The sequence below is a fragment of the Papaver somniferum genome, chromosome 3, assembly GCF_003573695.1.
Source record: "Papaver somniferum cultivar HN1 chromosome 3, ASM357369v1, whole genome shotgun sequence".
Classification (NCBI taxonomy): Eukaryota; Viridiplantae; Streptophyta; class Magnoliopsida; order Ranunculales; family Papaveraceae; genus Papaver; species Papaver somniferum.
Genome location: NC_039360.1, coordinates 8,213,493 through 8,226,840, shown reverse-complemented (window position 1 = coordinate 8,226,840; position 13,348 = coordinate 8,213,493). Strand labels below are relative to the sequence as shown.

Here is a 13,348-nt window from a genome sequence, read left to right as displayed (position 1 = left end):
TTTGGTATGTATAACACTTTTATATTTTTTTTAGAACCTTGTTTGTGTTTTCAATTTTTATTGGGTTTGTGTTTTCAATGTTATAAGACTGAAATGTTGAAATACAGTATGTTTTCGGTGACCTGCAATTTTTAAATTTTTAACCTGTGATAAATTACTGGTCACTGAACTCTTTTTCGGTTACCTGGTAAAATTCTACCAGGTTACCGAAGTCATAGTTCGGTTGCCTCGCAACATTTTCACGGGTCACTGAAATTTCCTGTAGGCTGAAGCAGTTAGCCTTCATCCATATGATATTAGCTCGGTTAGAAAAACATAATTTGTCTTGTAACCGAACTCTCAGTTCGGTTAGCAGACCATTATTTCTTAGGTCACCGAAGACTCAAATTTTTTCCATTGCACATGTTGGAAAACTCATTCTCTTGATTCAGAAATCACATAGAACAACTCTTAGGTTTGTTTTGGAGTGTTTTTGGAATCGTATATATGCTTAGTTTGGCTGTGAGCCTCCACAAAAATGTTCGGTGACCACTTGTATTACCGAACTCGCAGTTCGGTTAGCAGACTATTATTTCTTAGGTCACCGAAATGTTCTCTGGAGACTCAAATTTTTGCCATTGCACATGTTGGAAAACTCATTCTCTTGATTCAGAAATCACATAGACCAATTCTTAGGTTTGTTTTGGAGTGCTTTTGGAATCGTATATATGCTTAGTTTGGTTGTGAGCCTCCACAAAAAAGTTCGGTGACCACTTGTATTTGTCATGTAGAACTCGGAGTTCGGTTGGATCGCAAGTTTTTCTCTCCTAACCGAACTTATAATTTTGAAATTTAAATGTCCTTTAACTGACATAAATATAGTACATAATTTTAAAATTATGTACTATATATCAAGTAATGGCTAATTTTATAGCCGTTATACACCCAAGTGGTATATATATGGTGTTTCATAGTTAACATTTTGTTACAAAATTTCCTACAAATGGCAGCTACTACTCCTAAATTTACTCTATATGAAGATATTTCTTGCAGAAACTACATATTATACTATCCAAAGAGGAGTGAAGAACGAAGAATGAATGGTATTATAAGTCAAAGTTATTGTGGGAAAATTCATGAGAAATTCATCTCCGACACAACAAACCCTTATAACCGTGATCATCTAGATTTGTTCATTCGATTTGCCGAGATACATTGTAATGGATCCCCTTGAACAATGGGTGGTCGGCATTTTTTCAGTTCATTTTGAATATACGGCTTTTTTGGAACTTCTCTTTAATTCTATCAATGTCACGCTTGAAAAAATTTTCCATAGCATTCCACACGGTTACAAAGTTATCAACACATCCAAAGAGATTCTTCTTCAACAGGTGGTGAACCGACTCTACTAAACTTGTCGCTTGATTTCCCATGTGTTTATATTGGTTGGTATAGGCATAAACAAACCTCTCTTTGTGTGGTTCCAACCATTGGCGAAGAACATACGATACAACACCGGGGTAATCGGGAGTATCCCAATGGGCGATAAACTCCGCAAGATTTAGATAATACTCTTCCTCGGTAAGGGACCAACACAATGATTCCCATTCACCGTTGAATGCAACCCATTTAGCGTAATTTATATCGTATTATTTTTCAACTTTCTCTTTTTCATCCGCTCGATCTTTTTCCGGTATCATATTAATTTCTTCATATCCTATTTTCTTGGGTGGACAAATTATTGGCTTGCACCTATTCATCAAATTACACCATATATGGAACGTACAAAGCATATTATGTGCTAGTGGGAACACTTCCTCTATTGCATTCATCAATGCGACATCATTATCCGTCACTATAACCCCGGGAATATCATAACCTAGGAAGATTGCCTTAACTTGTTTTAGTGCCCAAATGAAACTAGGTTCTTGCTCATCTCTTAAGAAACAAAACGCCACGGTAAACGGTGACTTCGTCGAAGTACGCCCAACAATATTCAACAATGGCATCTCGTACTTGTTCGTCTTATAAGTGCAATCCATTATTAGAACTTTATGAAAGCATTAAGCCAATCGAACACTCGTCGGATGCGCAATAAAGAGTTGTGTTATCTCTCCTTTTGAATCCACATCCTTTTGAACCGCGTAATTTTTCTCTTGGGCCAAAAAAAAAATTTGTTGCATTACTTGTCTATCTCTCCATTCCTTCCTTCTAATTGTCTCAATTGCATTGTAAATTGTGGACAAAGATGAGTGGTTATCCTTGTTATCCTCCTTTAGTATTTGGAGCATTTGAACCGGTGAAATACCCATTGTCCTCATTTTAGCTACTTGTCCATCTCTTTAGAAGTTAGCTTTGCCTCCATGAAATGTCCTTCAAGATGCTCCGGACGAGGATGATTATGACAACCTTGCATAACCCTATAGAGAACCCATCCACCCTTATCTTCGTTGTAATTAAATGTAAGCTTGAATGGTCAATTAATCTTCTTTGAGAAAGTTTTGTTCTTCCTATTTGTCTTTCCTTTATAAACATAACCCTTCCTCTTGTGGCTTTTATCGGGATCACCGCTTCTCTCACAAACCATTTCAAAGCGAGTTTTTCTTTCTCTCCCATTCAATACTAATACGCACATGTCTTTTTGTGCATGTTGTCTAGCCCAACTCTTTGCATCTTCCGTATTTGTGAATACCAAGTCATTCATGTAGTGATGGGATGTGTCATCGTACAAAATACCAACTGGGGAAGGTTGGTTTTCCATTGGTTCTATTGGATCACATGGAACCTACAAGTAATAGCATAAAGTCAATACCATAAAAAAATTGCTTACAAGTTCGGCAATGTAAATTTTTTTATCGACCCTACCGAACAAAAAGTTCGGTTATGTAGTTTCCAGAAATAAATTGGGGCCTTACCGAACTCTATCTTTAGATTTTCTATGTACAAGTTCGCCAATGAAACTGAAAAACTCGACTAAACCGAACTCAAAGGTTCGGTTAGAAATGTTGTATTTATATTTTCTGCAACCTTACCGAACAGAAAGTTCGGTAACAAAAGTGCTGATATCGACTCAACCGAACAATGCACTGTAAACTCTATTAAAATAGTTCGGTTACATGTTCTGGAAAAACATAACCGAACTCTAAAATACCACCATGAAAATGTAGTTCGGTTACCTGCGTCTGCTAAATTTAGTAACCGAACTACACATTAAGAACGGTTCGGTTACCTCGCAAGCTAAATTTGGTAGCCGAACTAGGTTGACCTGACCAAATTTTCCCCAGAAATTTTGAGTTTGGCCAAATTTTTGCACAATTCAAGCTACATTAACTAAATATGAGGCATACCTGAGTACCCATAGCTTCATCTTCAGGCTGTGGCTGATAAAATCCATCATTTGTTTGGTTAGCTTGAGTTTGGGGCAAAAAGCTTTCATCATCTAACAAATAACTCATTTCCGGATCATTAGAAGTATTGACAAATACACAATGTGGTGAAGGAGGTTCTGATTCTAATTCTGAAATATCATCACATGAATCACTCAAATCATAATTACTAAACTCAAAAAAAGATTTTTTGGGTTCACCCATCTTCTTCTTCATATTTCCTTCTTCTTCTTCTTCTTCTTCTTCTTCTTCTTCTCAATAGTAATGTTATAACAAAACAATCTCACTAATGTAACTCACTAATCACTAATTAATTAGTTATTAATCATAACACTAACACCAATTAATCATCACACTAACTAAGTTAATCATTAAGGGTAAAGTAGGTATTTTAAAAAAAATCAGATAAGGGGTGATTGGAAATTACTACAAATAACCATCCCAAAAACTTGAGAGTAGTCCCCCCATTTTCTGAGTAGTCCCCAAAAAATCGTTCTTTAGAAGATGATTTAACGGGATGTATTCAGTTCTGTTGTTCATCAAAACCGCCAACTCACATGCGATTCTTTTATCGTGGCTCCATACTAAAAGCTATATTCAGCTTTAGATTTGGGTTTAGCAAGCCACCGCTTGTAACAGGGCAAGGACTATTTTTACTCAGGACCATATCTCAGAAGGAGTTTGATGCCAGGCGGGCCAGGCTACTTCTCAAAAAGGAGTTTGAAATTCATTCCACGTTGAACTGCCTCTCAGACCAAAGCCAGGCTATCCCTGAAAACTGGTCCAACAACGAAACCATTTCTTAGTGGTCTCTCCTTCTCAGAGCAGCCACCAACTCCAATTGCGATCAAAATTATGGCACATATGCTATATTCTTTGCCCATTTGTAATGGTCTTATTGAGGCTATTCACTTTCAGAGTGTTATCTAGAAGGAAGGTCCTTATTTTAATATCTAAAGCTATCATTGTTGCTTAGAGACTACTGGAATAAGATGGAAGTAATAGGTAAACCAACTAACTTTAGTCTCAACAGAGCTGCCAGGGTTTATAGAGAAGATATGCAAGGGACATTCAGCACCCGCTGTTACTTCCACTATAAATTAGTTTAGGTTTGACATCTTTCAGTTAAGGTTATGCAAAAATATGACCAAAGAAAAAAAGAAATTTGAGATTTTTAATATGCTATGGGCGCAATTCTACAATAAATTAGCAAAGAAAAAGCAAAATGAGAAAATGGCGAAGATTTGAAGCGAAATGAACAGTATAAGCAGTTTAGCAACAAAGCACTAGCTTTCCTCAAATTGTCCTTTGGATAATAAAGACTAATTCATTGGAAGTTTTCCTTCTTTAAAACTCTTCAATTCTTCTCTCATGAGCCATGAGAATCCACAAACAGTGCTGCAATATCCACACTTCTTTTATCATGGGTTATGGTCCTTAAGCTGCAATCATAATTGTTATCGGAGTAAGCAATACTACCATCTAATTGATTTTCATTTGTTTTCTAATTTGCATGAGTTTCAATTACGTTTGATTTTATCTCTACCTGTTTAACTTGCTCCAAATCCTGCATCAGCGTAAGTAATGTCAATTTGACAGGATACTTCTAAGTTCATTTCATAAATGTGAATGTCAATTAAGTTGAATGTCACTTACTATTTGTTTGTCCTCGTTCCCCCATGCTAAATGTAAAAAACCCTATCCTTCTTTCTCTGTAAGCATTCTTCATGCGGGTCGGAACTTGCCCGACAAGGAATTCGGAACTCATTTAAGTAACATTCCATATTCTCTACTCCAATCTCGGCAAATATATGGAGAACATTCTTAACCAAAGTTCGATCAATTTGCTCTCCTTCACGCTCTCGATTAATCTGTCCAAGCAAATTTGATAAGTAGTGATAAGATAGGAATAACTGTTCGAACCTGAGAGTTAAAGATCTATCCTTAACATACCAGCGAGATGACAGCATGTTTTACTCTGCCATTGATCTCTTCGTACAACTGAATTTGAAAGAGAACATTAGGAACAAATACATGCTGAAGAACATAACCACATACATATTTCTTCAGCTAAACAAAGGAATAAACCAATTACAAAAGCAAGAAATTCTTGTGTACCAGTTTACAAAACCGTTGATATCAAAGTCCGGGCCATACTCCCGAATTTAGGATACCATGAAGTGATAGATTTCATCAAATGTGAATGCTTCTCCCTTTTCCTCCAAGTAGTGTGCTTTTACGACTTTCTCCTACAAAAACACAACACGAACTTACTTTATTAGTGTTGTTCATTTAGAAGATCAAAGAACTTAGAGTATGTAAAATAAACTCTAGAAATACTTATAAATTGTTGCAGCGACAATCTTAAATAGCTAATGTTGAAGATCCATTGTTGGATAACTATAAAAGCAACTATCACATTTTGGATAACTTGATACCTATCATGAATTTTTTAACGGTTGGGTTCAAGGAACAAAAGGTTTTAACTAAAGGTTTTGACAAAAAATTACAAACCATAAGATCTTTTATATCGAACCACTAACATTTTTGGTGGCGTGGCATATAAATTCTTCCCTGTTCATGTTTGGTTGCGAGCAAAGTTTTAAGAATGTAAACTAGAATCAGTTTTTAAGAATGTAAACCAGAATCAACATAACTCCTGCTCTCTGAAGCCAACACCATTACTGCTACCTAATCTATAACCAATGCCAGCACCAACCATTTCGTGTAGGAAAATTCTATTTACACATATAGCTTATAAACAACCTGTTTTGTACAGATCTTGTCTAGATTAGAATCATGATTAAACATAAGGGATTGAGTTTGAATACATACCTGAAGCAAATCTGCAATTAAAACATCCATTTATTCAATCTGTAACTGCAACTGTATGAGAATCAACAATTAGCTTTGAGAATTGAGTCTTCTCCTCTCTATCAAATCTGCTGTATATAGAATACTTTTATTTTGCAAGTTAGACGAGAAGAGGGACTCACCTCTTTATAATAAATTTCAATTCTTACCCATTACGAAAAATTAGAGATAGAGAACAATCCCTATCAAATCGCCAAATAGCCTTGAACAGCTAAGAGTTTCCTCAAACTAGTTTTCTTATTTCTTATGATATGAAAGACCCCTGTGACCAAATCCAGAGTTTTAGTGAAAATCGTGTTTAGTGTTGACCACTTAAAGGAGTTTTGTTCGCATAGAAACTGAACTACATCTTACATTGTCCCACTGGTCAATACAAAACACATTACAAAATTTTAAGATAGCACTGGTCAATTTAGAAAATGGGTGGCCACCCTTTATGTTTGAAAACCAGTCACATAGGGCAACATACAAGAAAATATTGTCTAGTTAAACCTTTACCTAGATAAAATAGCACCACTAAGTTGGATCAAGAAGATAATGCATTCTATAAGATGCAAGGCCAGTACAAGGTCACAGTTTTAGCATTGTTATAGTCCCCAGGTCATCTTTATACTTTACGGCGGTGATTGAGGTGTTGTGAATGTTTAACACAAAATTTACTGCAATCTTTTACGTGTCATTCACATTAGTCCATGCTTCATGCAACAAAATGTTCATGTTATCTCAACATTTTACTGCTTCCGCACGTAACTAACTGTTACCAACTATTCAAGACAAAAGCTCATTAACAATGGTGCCTACCTACGTTAAGATCAAGCAGTTAAAGCTTATGCGAAGCTTTCTTAGGCAACTGTATAGTATATATTCATACTCATAACATATGAGTATTATGCATCAAGAGAAGTAGCTTAATAAAACTACACTCATTTTACTGGATTAAACTGTAGCATATCAGATGATATATATATGAATTTCAATATAATTTACTGAACCAAAACAAGATCACTTTACTAGGTTCCATAGAAAACTATCAGAGTGTTTACTGAAATCAAAACAAAGCTACTTATAAGTTTAAAGTACTGAAAACAAGGGAATGGAAAGCTTCCTCCCACTATAAATAGCATCATATGAACTATAGTACTAAAAACAAAACAAAAAGAAAACAAGCTACTAGTTTACTGTAAACCCAATACTAAAAACTGGAAATCTAACTCCCACTAATGAACAACATCAAAAGATTCTTGAATTCCCATACGGGATACATGCTCCTTGAAAATACGGGGTGGAAGTCCCTTAGTTAAAGGGTCATCAATCATGTAATGAGTCTAAAGATGGGAAACTACAATAATTCTCATTTTATACTTCTCTCTCACAGATAGATACTTCACCATAATATATTTGGTGTCGGTAGTTGTACTATCATTTTTCACACAATTTACTACACCTTCATGGTCGCAAAAATTTTAATTGGCTGGTTTATAGAATCCACAACTGATAACTCGGTAATGAAATTCTTTAACCAGACAACATGTTGGGTAGCCTCGAAACAAGCTACATATTCTGCTTCCATAGTTGAGCATGTTTGCAGTGATTGTTTAGAACTCCTCCAAGAAACAGCACCACCAACAAGCTTAAAAATGTACCCTGAAGTGGATTTGTAACTATCTCGACATCCAGCAAAATCTGCATCCGAAAATCCACTAATCTCCAAAAAATCTGACCTTCTATACACAAGCATATAGTCCTTTGTTTTCTATAGGTATTCACGGCTCTCCAGTGAGAAATACCTGGATTCTGTTGGTATCTACCAGGCATTCCAACTATATAACTAATATCGGGTCTGGAACATATCATCAAATACATCAAACACCCAATAGCTGATGCATACTCAAGAGCATTTACCTGCCTTTTCTCAATTTCATTTTTAGGGCATTGATTCTTGCTAAATACATCTCCTTTTGCTGATGGTGTATCTCCAGGTGCACAATCCTACATGTTAAACCTCTTAAGCACCTTATCAATGTAAGCGTTCTGAGATAAACCAAGAATTCCAGCCTTCCGGTCTCTTTGAATTTTAATTCCCAAGACATATGATGCATTTCCCATATCCTTCATATCAAAAGTCTTAGACAGAAAACGCTTAGTATCAAGTAAAAGATGAATATCATTGCTAGCTAATAATATATCATCTACTTATAATACCAAAAAGATGAAGCGACTCCCACTGATCTTATAGTATATACATCTGTCTATAAGGGTTTCCTTAAAACCAAAACCAAAAATGGCCTGATCAAACTTCAAGTACCATTGTCGTGAAGCTTGTTTCAGTCCATAAATGGACTTCTTCAACTTACAAACTAGTTGTTCTTTTCCCTTTATCTTAAAACCATGAGGTTGCTCCATGTAGATATCTTCTTGAAGGTCCCCATTTAAGAATGCCATTTTGACATCCATTTGATGCAGTTCCATGTCAAAATGTGCTACCAATGCCAGCACAATTCTAAGAAATATTTCTTTGAAACGGGAGAGAAAGTGTCTGTATAATCAATCCCTGATTTCTGATTATATCCCTTTGCGACTAGCCGTGCCTTACGTCTTTCCACTTTCCCTTCGGAATCTCTCTTTGTCTTGAATACCCATTTACATCCAATGACGTTCGCCACTTTTGGTAGTGGAACATGCTCCCAAACTCCATTTTTATCCATCGATTCAATTTCCTCTTCCGCAGCCTCTATCCACTGTTGTGATAACTCACTACTTACTGCTTCTGCATAGCTCGATGGGTCATTAGTTTCTTGCACATCACCTTCAGTCAAATAAGTTTGATAGATGTCGGGAATTACTGGTTTCCGTTTCCTACTTGATATTCTTAACTCTACAGGTTCAGTAGGATAAATGTCTTCTTGAATGGTTACAAAAGTCTCAACTACTTGAGGACCTACAGGAGCAGCAATTTCAGTGTTTGGTTCATCTATTGTAGTGTCTATAGGTAACAAAACTTCTGAAGATGGAAACCCAGTTAAGATATTTGGAATCACAAATGGTGGTAGATCATCTATTACTTCTTCAAACACCACTTCTCGATGATCTAGACTCCCACCATCAAATTCCAGAAACCTAGCATCATTTGTCTCAATTTGGGTAGATCTCATCGGGCAGTAAAAGCGGAAACCTTTAGATCTTTCTGGATATCCTATAAAACGACAATTTATGGTTCTAGCATCTAGCTTCTTAATGTTAGTATTAGAAATTCTAGCTTCTGCTGGACAACTCCACACATGCAGATGATTCAAACTTGGTTTTCTCCCCGTCCAGAGCTCAAATGGGGTTTTTGGTACAACTTTACTAGGTGTTCGATTGAGTAAGTAAACTGCTGTCTTTAGAGCCTCTCCCCACAAATTTTCAGGCAAATTGGAATGAGATATCATACTACGAACCATATTCTGATAGGTCCGATTAGTCTTTCGGCTACACCGTTCTGCTCAGGAGTACCCGGAGTTGTATATTGCAGAACTATGCCATGTTCTTGAATATATTTAACAAAATTCCCATGATTTACACCGTCTTGATCTACTCTACTATAATATTCTCCACCTCGATCAGAACGGAAAATCTTAATCTTCTTATTCAGCTGTTTTTCAACTTCGAAATGATAAATCTTAAACATCTCTAAGGCCTCGGACTTGTGATGAATAAGGTACACATATGCATACCTTGAATAATCATCAATCAAGGAAATGAAATAATGCTGACCACCGCATGAAGGATTAGGAAAAGGTCCACATATATCTGTGTGGATTATTTCCAGAAGATTAGAACTACGAATGACACTTAACTTTCTAGTTTTCGTCAGTTTTCCTTTAATGCAGTCTATGCAAGTATTAAAATTACTGAAATCTAACGATTCTAGTACTCCATCTGTGACTAGCTTCTTTAAGCGTTCTTTAGATATATGTCCTAGCCTTTTGTGACACAGCATTCCACGAATTTTCTTTAAGAATAGACCTTTTAATTTCATAAGAAGAAATAGCCAAAGAATCAACTGACATGCATGATAATGATGAAGCATAACAAATATCCAAAGATAATTTATATAACCCATCAATTAAAAAAACCAGATCCAACATTCTGCATATTAAATCTAAGACATAGTTTACCACCTTCAAGCATAAAACCATAGCCAATATCATCCAATCTAGAAACAGAAATCAAATTGCGACTAATACTAGGAACATAGAAGGTATCTTCCAAATCCAAAAGAAAACCTCCATCTAAAACAAGCCTAAAAGTTCCAACTGCTTCAACTTTAGCTGGATCCTTATTCGCAAGAAAAACTTTCTCATCAGCCCTTGGTTTCCGCTGACTTGTGAACCCCTACAAAGAATTCGAAATATGTACAGAGGAACCAAAGTCAACCCACCAAGTATTACTAGGAATAACTAATAAATTTGTTTCAAAACAAACAAAAACTAGATTACTACCTTCTTTTTTCTTCAACCATTCCTTATACTTGTAGCAATCTTTCTTAAAATGTCCAGTCGTACGGCAGAAAAAACACTCCTTATCACCAGCTACTTTTGAATTGTTTTCATGTGGTTTCGCAACAGAAGTTAAGGCCTGGTCGGATCCCTTCTTATCATTAGCCACTTGATTAGATCCACACTTCTTATTAAAGTTTCTTTTAAAACCTTTCTTCTTAAAGTTTTCTTATTTGGTCCATGATAAGCTAAGTTCGCAGATTCCACCTTACCCTACTTTTGGCGCTCTTCTTCCATCATACAATAAGCAAGCAACTCATTTACAGCCCACTTATTTTCTTGCGCATTTTAATTCACTTTGAAGGTTTCAAAGGAACGAGGAAGAGATGCAACTGCTAAGTGAACGAGAAAATCAGTACCTAGGTCCATTTCTAACTCCTTAAGTGAAATGATAAGCTTTGACAGCTTGAGGATGTGCTCACGAAAATTTCCATGTCCATCATACTTTAGTGAAATAAGGTGGGTTAAACTGAAGAGCCTTCTTAGACCCTATAAACTGGTCTTCTATATCTTTCATTAGCTCTTTCGCAGTATCCTTAGTCGGAATTCCTCCTCGAATATCATCTCCTATTGAGGAATTAATGATCATTGTCGCCATCTTGTCATCTTTCATCCATTTGAGATACTCAGTCTTAGCAGCTTTAGTAGGATTTATTTCAGGGACTTCCGGTATGTCTTCACTGAGAGCAATATCATACTCCACACATCCTAAAACAATTTCAAGCTGCGACTTCCATTTCTTGAAAGTTGAACCACTTAGTGGTTCAATTCCAGTCAAATGTCGTTGAACAATACTCCCATCCATAGCTGAAAATAATTTACCATTATAGCAATGGGTTAAGAAATCTATTCATCGAAAAAAATACAATTTCATTGTGTAAAACAACTTGTAAATCAGTCTTAGGGTACATCTGAAATACTTAGAGTGTATTAACAATTTTGCAACTAACTTTCCACTCTACAGGACAACAAAACATATTTAATATACACCTTTAGGCAGTACATAACATATATCACCTCCCTATATGCGATGAAAATCGCCTACATAACTAACTTATTGGGATTAGTTTTGATAAAAAACACTTCCTTGCCTTTGGGTAAGGGTTATTCATTTCTAATTAAGCCCTATAAATCATTCCCAGTTCACACCTAAGCCACTAGACACCTTTGGGAAGTCCTAGTAGTTAACTGTTTGTGGGTACACACTTGTGATCTAACGGGTCAAAAACAAAACCAACTGAACAAACACAAAAATATAAAACAGTCACCTTTGGGCAGACTAAACTTGTATAACTTATGCCTTCTGGATGATCACTTCATTGGTCCTCCATAACCCAATACAGGATAGACCCTGTTGTGTTAGAGAATCATTATTATAACTCTTACTTGATTTCAATTTAATGGCTTAGTATCTTACACAACATACAAATCAATATGTATTGATGTCTATATAGTTATGAACGATCAACGAGTAATAGTTAAGCTTTTATACCAAACCCAAACACATGTTAATATCCATATTTATTTCAAATCTGTTTTAGACAATTTAACAAACACTTTCCATGCATATAAACAGTTGCAATCATTAGGTATAGAAAGCTTGTTAGAAATTCATCCTGAAGTTATTAACAAAATCGGTTCAAACCCAATCAATAATATGTCTAACAATAAAATCATATCCTTAACCAAGACACAACCTAGCTCCTGATATCAATGTAGGAAAATTCTATTTACACATATAACTTATAAACAACCTGTTTTGTACAGATCTTGTCTAGATTAGAATCATGATTAAACATAAGGGCTTGAGTTTGAACACATACCTGAAGCAAATCTGCAACTGAAACAACCACTTATCCAATCTGTAACTGCAACTATATGAGAATCAACAATTAGCTTTGAGAATTGAGTCTTCTCTTCTCTATCAAATCTGATGTATATGGGATACCTTTCTTTTGCAAGTTAGACGAGAAGAGGGACTCACCTCTTTATAATAAATTTCAATCCTTACCCATTACGGAAAATTAGAGATAGAGAACAATCCCTATCAAATCGCCAAATAGCCTGGAACAGCTAAGAGTTTCCTCAAACTAGTTTTCTTATTTCATATGATATGAAAGACCCCTGTGGCCAAATCCAGAGTTTTAGTGAAAACCGTGTTTAGTGTTGACCACTTAAAGGAGTTTTGTTCGCATAGAAACTGAACTACAGCTTACATTTCTCTCTTATAGGTTTCATGACCACCACCAGCTCCCTTTCAAATAAATTTCCAAAACGACCTGTATTGCTGGTCATTCATCACCATGATATGAAACTCTTCAGTTTTTCTTTAAAACGTTTGTAACCCTAGATTAATCCTTTTTTATTTTTAAACCTGGATTGCTCGACAAAAACATGTAAATCACTAGCTAAAAAATCATCAGTTTGGCGCGGCACCGTATAAAAATGGATAATTTTTAATCAATTATATACATACCTTGTTTCAAAGAAGATTGTACAGAAAAAACTAAAACATTGATTTGATTAACTTTTTCATCAAAAGAAAAAAAAAATGGAGTTCGTTCCGGTTCC

The 13,348-nt window shown here is 35.7% G+C and overlaps 1 long non-coding RNA gene across 1 annotated transcript; it reads right to left on the bottom strand.

Moving 5' to 3' along the window:
* Window positions 1-4,469: 4,469 nt before the first annotated feature.
* On the bottom strand, window positions 4,470-5,602 carry LOC113360898. Its single transcript, XR_003364853.1, has 5 exons — window positions 5,484-5,602; window positions 5,319-5,366; window positions 5,022-5,236; window positions 4,912-4,932; window positions 4,470-4,807 (listed from the first exon to the last, which is right to left on the bottom strand). It is a non-coding gene; the product is annotated as an uncharacterized LOC113360898 (long non-coding RNA).
* Window positions 5,603-13,348: the final 7,746 nt, after the last annotated feature.